Source organism: Coptis chinensis, chromosome 9 (assembly GCF_015680905.1).
Source record: "Coptis chinensis isolate HL-2020 chromosome 9, ASM1568090v1, whole genome shotgun sequence".
NCBI lineage: Eukaryota > Viridiplantae > Streptophyta > Magnoliopsida > Ranunculales > Ranunculaceae > Coptis > Coptis chinensis.
In genome coordinates this window covers 25127822-25133821 of record NC_141464.1, presented here as the reverse complement: position 1 = coordinate 25133821, position 6000 = coordinate 25127822, and positions in this window count along the sequence as shown.

Sequence of the window (6000 nt, the reverse complement as noted above, 5' to 3'; positions counted from 1 at the left end):
TTGTTTTGGAGTGATGGTTGAGAATATTGCCGATATGGGCATGCCTAGGATTAGATGTGGGGGTAGGATGAAATCTATAAGAGTTCAGAAGTTACTATTCTAAATTAAATCTAAAAGATATTAAGGTTGTTTTAGAATCAAGAATATGGGTTGTTTCCATTTTTGGTTTTGGAAATTTTTTTGTTTCGAGCAATTACCTTAAAGATTTTTGGCAATTTCCCGATTCATTTTGGAAACTTAAAACCTATATAAACTTCCTTTATTCTACACTCACAACCTACACTACACCTCACATTCATCTCCCACCTTTCACTACCAACTTTTCCTTCTTTTTCCTCCTCACTTCCGCATTTTAGCCCCTCGGAGCGCACCTGCACCCCAGTGGAGCGCCACCGCCCTAAGCACTGACATTCAGAATTTCTTCAAAGCGCGACCCGCGCCCTACCACACCCAAACCAGAGCACGACCCGCGCCCAAAACACTGGAATTCCAGTTTTCATCCTGAGCGCGACCTGCGCCCTACCAAGACTACAAGTGAGTGCGCCCCGAGCTAAAGCACCTAGAACTCAAACTTTTACCTGAGCGCGACCCACGCCTTGCCAAGGCAAAACTTGAGCGCCCCACGCGCTGAAGCGCCTAGACCTTGAGTTTTTCCCTGAGCGTGACCCATGCCCATCCCAGGCAAAAAGTGAGCGGGCCCTGTGCCCAAGTGCCTGGAACTCAGAATTCACCAAGGCGCACCCTGCGCCCTACCCAGGCATAGGTTGAGCACACCCCACTCCCTGACCCCTGTGGGCACGAAAAATTCCAATTTTTTGTGGGTTGTTCCAGGATCGTTGCAGCTGTTCTAGAGAGTAGTTTTGTGATGACTTCTCCTCTAGTGATACCGGAGCAGTCTTTCAAACACTTGTTGGGAAGCGAGGCTTATGGACATTGGTTCTGCGAAAGGATCTTGCAATTAGGATGGAGGCATCTACTAGTAAGTGAAGACGACTCATATTCACCTAAGCTTACTGAATTTTTTTACAATAATGTCAAGTTCTATTGTAACCAGGATGGAGAGCAAGAATTCCCCATCACGGTTGATGACACGCCACTAGAATTCAATAAGTATATGGTAGCATTAGTTTTGGGAATACCAATACCTGATCCTATTCACACGTGGGGATATATGACCGATAATGCATACCTCTATGACTATACATATTTTCATGAGTATTATGGGGGAGGGGTATTTCGTATAATAGACTAAGGGCATTACAACATAGCCCTTGGTAGCCTGTCCCTAAATATAGGCACCACCATGTTATTCATCTTGATGAATATTTTAGGGGATTGGCAGTTTACCTCTGCAAATAGTACCGCTGGTGACGTTTTCCTTGCTTTAGCTGAGGGACGTCGCCAATATGACATTCCCCGAGTATTAGTGGCTAGTCTTAAGAGAGCCCAAAGAATGAGGCATAAGTATCTTCTTATACCTATTTTGGTTTTCCGCATCATGCTCAGTTGTCTACCTGAATTCTGTACCCAGTTCATGGATTGGAAAAGGGTTGAAGTCATGAGACCCACCAATTGGGTGGTTCACTCATTTCGAGTAATGACTTGGCCGGGATGGTAGGTGCAACCTCATTTGGTTGCTCCTTACACCCCATCAGACATAGTAACACTCGACAGGTTAGCACAAGTTGATGCACACGGCGACGGGGTTGGCAAGTTATCATGGCGTGGCAGGATGCGAAGGAACCTCATTTCTTTATTGAAGATGAGGAGGATGACGCTTAAATGGGAGTTAAGGTTAGTTTTTATTACAGTTAGTGTCTACTTATGTCCCAAGCAATTTGATTCTTGTTAACCCCATAACAGGTGGAACTCTTATAGAGTTGCGTCAGTTTTTATTTTTTTTATATTAGTATGTTATAACCTAGTTTTCTAGATGTTCCGGAATTTCACGAGTTTTAATGGTATTTCTCTATCCTATTTATTTAAATACTTTAAGGACAAAGCATGCTTCTTGTTTGGAGGGGGGGGGGCATAGAAACACGTGTAATTAAGGCATCTGTTAGGATATATATATATGTATAATATGTATTTATTTTCTAGTTAAAAATTCAAAATTTTTAAAAATAGTAATAAAAAGTTTATGTTGTACACTTAGGAATATTGGTATTGTTCTCTTTCTCTATGCTCTGAATAATCTAGAAGTCTCACGTAGCTTTTGCATTAGAATAATTTGTAGAAACTTAGGTTAATATGTAGGTAATAATCTTTGCATCTATCTATAAATATATTACATGAGTATCTTTGATTGTTTGGCAGTAAGTTTCTGAAACCTAGGCTAGAGTACTTATTCTACAAATCCTGTGAGAATATAGCCTAAAACCTTATATGAGTGAAACATTAGAGAAATGATACAAGGGAGAAGTAAAATCCGGAGAGAGAAATCACACGCCCACTTGCTTGATCACTATACCATATCCTAAGCGAGAATTTAGGCCCTCTTTGGATCGATATAGTCAGAAATTCAAACCTATGAATTATTTTCCACTAGTCGCCCCTCTGAGCTTTTCTTTAGAATTTCATAAACCGCAAATCCTTTACCCTGTTATAAAACAAAACAAAAAAAAAAAAAATCAACCAACCCATTCATTGAATAAGTCTGAGAATAGAGATGCAGAATAGAAAAGAGAAAGACATTTGAAATCAAGAATATTTTTAGTCTCTCCAGATAAGAAAAGAAAGTTTCCATCCAAATAAAAAAAATAAATAAAAGAAAATAAAGAGTTAGAACTCCAAAAATAGAATAAAATGAGTCAAAAGCCAAAGAAAAAGAAAAATATGGCTAAGGATGGAAACAAAGTGTAGAAACAAAAGTAAAGAATAAGGTTTTCTCTAGTTACATAATATGAAGACTCTATTATCTCAGACTTGTCCTTTTTGAATATCCATTTTCTTCCTTCTTAAACCATCTCCTAATCCCTACAACACTTAATAAATACGTCTAGCTCAATTCGGAATAGGTTAGTGTGATAGTAAGTAGCAGATGTGTTTGATCGACTTCGGCTTCCTTGTGTGTCATTGAGATCGTAAGATAAAGTGTGCCCACTGCATACTGGAGTAGCAAAACTTGTGCAGAAAAATCAGAGTGGTTTTTGTCTTGACATTTATGTGAGGACCTACTTAAGGACGTTATTACGAGTTTTCAGGAACGGACCTGCTAGTACATTTCATAGTAGTACTCATTGTATATATGTTTATTCATAGATAATTGATTATTATACATCCTATTAGTTTAGGTTTCGACTTGATTATTCTGTATCCATTCCTAGTGAGATGTATAGATAATTGAGACATAGAGAAGGAAACAATAGTTTTATTTCTTAGTCGTTATAGTATAGATGAAGTTTATGAGTAACTTCACTGGAAAACTCTCACGAGGCTATAACTCGTCCACTAGGGAATTCCTAGTTATTTAAGGCCTTGTTGCATATAGTCAATGCAATCGCACTCGGCAAAACGAGATTAGTTAGAACACTATTTTTTGTCACTTATGCAAATTTCTCATATTTGCTTGAGAACAAGCAAAATGCTGTTTGTGGGTGGTTTGATAAGAGCCCAAAACTGTTTTAACCCCTTAACAATAATACTTTTAGACCAATTATGCGAGTAATAAATAGGAGTTAATGCTGATTACGTGCTTTTATGTATTTCAGGCATTGAAATCTATTTTGTGCAGAAATGTGCAACTTTGTCGATATAAAGGAGCAAGGGTTGGTTGCTAAGAAGTTCTATGAATAAAGGCCAAGATTCAAGGAGAAAAAGCCTTTGTAAAGCCCGGTTAGAAGCTGAAAAGTCAGAGTCAACGCGGGCAGAAACAACACACAAAAGTCAGCAAAACTTCTGAAGACCCTATCTTTGGACTCAGGCCTCGGAAATGGGCCTACCGTATGTCAAAACGACCGGCTCGGAAAGCGTTTTCCAATGGTCTAAGCCTTGACCTAATCAGAGGAGCAGACATAGATGAAAAGTCTGCTGAAGTCAGATCCAGCTGAAAAGTGCCCTATGGACTGAAGAGATTGGGTTTTAGGCTCGATTTTCCAGCCCAAAACATGGATCCTCAGCCCATGCACGAAAATGTGGATCTGGTCTTCTCCATTTACACACACAAGACTTAGCTCTTAAGGAATACTTAGATTAGATAGAAGGTATCCATTAGAGAATAATCTAGATCTAGTTTTGAGAATTTTAATTAGTTAATTAATTAGTTTTTCATATCTTGTTTTAGATTAGTTATTTGAATCATTGTTTATCATTCATTATATAAATAAAATAGTTAGTTCTTGATAAGTTCGATTTTGTTATTTAAAATTGCTTAGATCTAATTTTAATTCTTGTTTGTTAATGATTTCTTAGTTGTTAATTTAGATTTCAATTATTGTTTAGTTGAATTTAATTAAGTTAGAATCTTTATATTATGTCTTATTCAATTTCTATTGGAAATGAGTGCATAATGAATCTAGGCTAAACATCCATTAGAGGGGGTTGAAGAAGCCTTGATGAAGCTTGATCATTATTAACTTACAAATCGTCGTGATAATCTATTCAATTCTAGAAAGTGATTAGTTCACCATGAGAATGGGTTTGGTTGCTTCACATGCTAGTTATTAATTGGTAGAGATTGTCATGTATAATTAGGGATTAGAAATACGATTTTGATATGCGGAAGCATGGAAATTTGGATCATGACGAATCTTTGTTAGTTGATTAAGTCGAGTTAAGCTAGAATCAATCCCCCCTAATTCCTTATCATATAGTATCAATTTAGCATTTTCATAGTTGAATTAGCGTATCTTGTTATTTGAATTTGCATCGTAGTATAATCCCACCATTACTCTCATTAGACTTTGGATAGATTCACAATATTAGAAAACATTTGAATGCTAAAGAACTAGGAGTGGAACGAATCTTCTATTCCAACTCTATTTCAATAGTATCAAGAGTAGAAATCTTTGACAAATAACAGTCTTCGTATTTATATTAGTTTTACTTGCATTTAAGAGTTCAATCACTTATTCGTGGGAAAACTATTCATTTTACGTTTATCAATCCACAAATATTTCGGTTGTTGATATATGGCAAACTGCAGGGTATGTATATATATCTAGTTATTTGTTAAAGTCTCGCGTATCTGACTATAAACGGCTCATTTCATTCTTCGATGTACTCCATTCCACCCTTATATTTTGGTAAGTGCACCAATCAGGTAATCGGGCCCTCCTATTGGAGTGTGTGGCTGTAAGTACTGGATCCTAAGTCCACGTTTAACATATTTCACATTTTCCACTTTTGCATATTTTCTCAGTTTTTGAGTCATGTTTCTCTATGGTGTGAATTATGTCTCTATTGCTTTATTATTTTCCTTGATATTTAATCTTATTCATATAAAGTAAAAAATATTAAAACCATAAAAATAGTAATCTAGGAAGTCTCAGGAATATGATTTTAAAAGACCCACGTTTAAAACAAATTTTCTAAACTCTGTTCTATAAAATTTGTTTGGAGGTGTGGTGTTGGTCTTTCCATCCTTGATTGCTCAACTTTCCATTTTTGTTACTTATGTTGTTTAATCATAGTTTGATTTGGGTTGACATTATCTATGAATTTAGATTTCATTTGTTCGCATAACTTACGTTATTCACGCACTTCGAGGTATTTTCCACCTTTTTATATATCAACCACGGTTAGAATAGAGAGTTTTATGGATCATTGGATTGAAAATTCTTTGTTGATCGTTTTCATAGCTCATTCGCAAAAATCGGACCATTAACGAGTCGAGAATTTCAGTTTTAACTTTGCACGGATAGGGACAAAATGGGTATTTCCGAAATTATTTAGGCTTGTGCCCAAAATATCAAGTCCACAGAAAAACCCAAAAATGCATCGCATTCTTCTCCACTATGCCATCAGCTTCCATTAACTAACCAAAACCCTAAATAATAATAA